The sequence below is a fragment of the Octopus bimaculoides genome, chromosome 2 (assembly GCF_001194135.2).
Source record: "Octopus bimaculoides isolate UCB-OBI-ISO-001 chromosome 2, ASM119413v2, whole genome shotgun sequence".
Taxonomy (NCBI): Eukaryota; Metazoa; Mollusca; class Cephalopoda; order Octopoda; family Octopodidae; genus Octopus; species Octopus bimaculoides.
In genome coordinates this window covers 147,835,339-147,837,989 of record NC_068982.1, presented here as the reverse complement: position 1 = coordinate 147,837,989, position 2,651 = coordinate 147,835,339, and the positions used below count along the sequence as shown (strand labels likewise).

General features: G+C 33.5%; 1 protein-coding gene across 7 annotated transcripts in view; it reads left to right on the top strand.

The window, feature by feature from the left end:
• Positions 1-2,651, top strand: part of LOC106874941 (transcription factor Sp9) — a 404,501-nt gene that overhangs the window by 147,851 nt on the left and 253,999 nt on the right. Inside the window, exon 1 of one of the 7 annotated variants that reach the window (XR_008263460.1) lies at positions 2,150-2,407. The exons of 5 other annotated variants lie outside the window; for them this stretch is intronic. The gene's annotated coding sequence lies outside the window, so the exon portion shown is untranslated. Of the gene's footprint in view, positions 1-2,149; positions 2,408-2,651 lie in introns of those variants that run through there. One more of the 7 variants, XR_008263455.1, reaches the window with a different exon arrangement.

The window sequence follows — 2,651 nt, the reverse complement described above, 5'->3', positions numbered from 1 at the left end:
ATACACACACGTTATGTATGTATATATAATTCTATATATTGTAGAGGAAGATGACAATTTTTCTGATTAACGTGAGGAGTGGAGAGGTGTGTCTGTTACTACCGAATGTCTGTTAAAATGAATATAATTTGGGGATCATTTATATCATGTGTAATAATTAAAACACCTTTAAAATAGCATGCGCTTACACACACACACACACACACACACAGAGAGGAATATAATTGAATTAAGTGAGGCATATTTAATTTAATACCGTATTTGGTGAGTATTTTCCCATGACTGCAGTGGTATTGTGGTATTTTTAGTCCGATAAACCCGAAATCCCTTAAATCAAGGGTCTTTTAAAACGAAGTCTTACTATGTAATTAATCTATTTATCTGTCTATGCAATTATGATGTTTGTATGTATGTATGTATATATGTATGCATGTGTGTGTGTGTGTGTGTGTGTGTGTACCTTTCTATTTAGCTAGCTCTCTTTACATACACACAAGCGAACATATATGCATATGTACACACATATATATATTCACATGCACACATAAGCACATACATACTTAATGTTAAAATGCTGAAAGACGCTGTATTTGTTGGATTTTATTTACGCTATATGATGTATATGGGCAACATAAAAACAAAAATACTCTACTTATCACATACCGTATATTTTTATTCACACACAAATATAAATCTACATCCCAACATTTACATGTTTGAATAATTTCTGTTATACATTTTTTTAATATTTAATATTTCATCGGCGTTTTTAACGTAAAGACAACTGAATACTCATTCGCATCTTATAAGGTGTTAGTTAGTCGAGCTAATTTGTCAAAAATAGGGATGGAATATCAGAACCTCCACGTTACGTGTTATTGAAGGAGTCTTTACGATCAGTCTGCTAGAAATAACAGCCAAATCTACCAAACATCGCACCATTAATGTCATTAAAGTGGCAAGAATGTCACTGTCATAGGTAGCTAATGAAAATTAGGCTAACCACAGGGTTAAAATATATCACGAACAACAAGCGTGCCCTTTACGTCTCTTAAAAAATTAGAGCATATCTTCGATGATAAATACAGAAGCAAAGCTGATTGGTGGCTATACAGCATTAACCGATCGAAACAACGTGGAGAGATTCTCTATGGCCTCTAGAACTGTTGTAATTAGCAGAATGTATATAGAGCTAGATTACTGACAGTGTGCTAGATTTTCTAAGTCAATATTGGATGCTTTGAGAGAAATTTGCTGCTATTTCTGGCTTGTGCAGCGAACTCTCAGAGTTAGCTCGCTTCGTTAGTTATGATTTTAAAATTTTCTTGTTATTCTTGTACGAGTCTCAAGTCAATCCATTTCACAAAGAACTGTATTCAAAAGCATTCCAACCATGGCCACTTCGCCTTCTTTCCGTGTATAATACGTCTAAAGGCACACGTTATCTCATGTGTACGTATTCTTATGTTTTAGACAATCAGCAGCCTGCTATTTCAAGCAAATCGTGTTACCACGTACAGAGACACAATGTATATGTACTGTAAAATTATGTTATATATATGTGTGTGTGTGTGTGTGCGTGTGTTATACACACTTACCTGTGTATCTCTGCTATTTTGTAATTTATGAATTTGTATGTATATATGTATGTGTGCTTTCAGACATACATACATATATACCTATATATATATATATATAAATAATGTCTAAAAGTTGATGAATACCACCTATTGATCCCCTCCATTTTCTTATTGCTCTATATATAAATATATATATATAGATAGATATATATATATATGTATGTCTGTGTGTGTACGTACGTATTTATGTGTATATACTTGTGTGTGTGTGTGTACATATAAATAGATACATAGATAGGTAGATAGATAGATAGATAGATAGATAGATAGATAGATAGATAGATAGATAGATAGATAGACACAGAGAGAGAGAGAAAGAGGGGGAGAAAGAGACAGACAGACAGACAGAGACAGACAAAAAAGACAGACAGACAGAGACAGAGAGATTAGGGCTGGATTAGGAAAACACGGGTGAATACCTTGTAATATTTATTTACATTGCATTAATTTCTAAGTACGTCATGCTGCATTACGACCGGGGTATATAAAGTAAGTACCAGACAAGCAGTGTACTTAACAGAGCCCAGTGCGTGACCCCCTTCGCTCCTCTAAAGTTTGTAGTCATTTACCAAGTCGAGGACTTGATACGGTGGAAGTTGAACCAAACTGAGAGCCTTGAAGCTTTTAGTTATGTTGATGATACGTGATAAATAATCGAGGAGACGTTGCAGGTTGGGTTAAATTTCTCAAGAAGGGCTCTACAACTTTTCGATAAGAAGTGTGAAATAAATGTGTGTTAAAATCCAGTAGGCTCAATCGATTGCAAGGTTAGTCGATCAAATTATCTTGTAAGAATTATATGATATACGTACAAACACATCACCCAAAATTTGTAAATAGAAATTATACGAATATGTATGTATGTACGTATGTATGTATGTATTTATGTATGTACAAATATATGTATTTACTTACATATATGCATATATACATGAATATATTTATACATGCATATATCTATATATTTCTCTCTCTCTCTCTCTCTCTCTCTCTCTCTCTCTCTCATATATA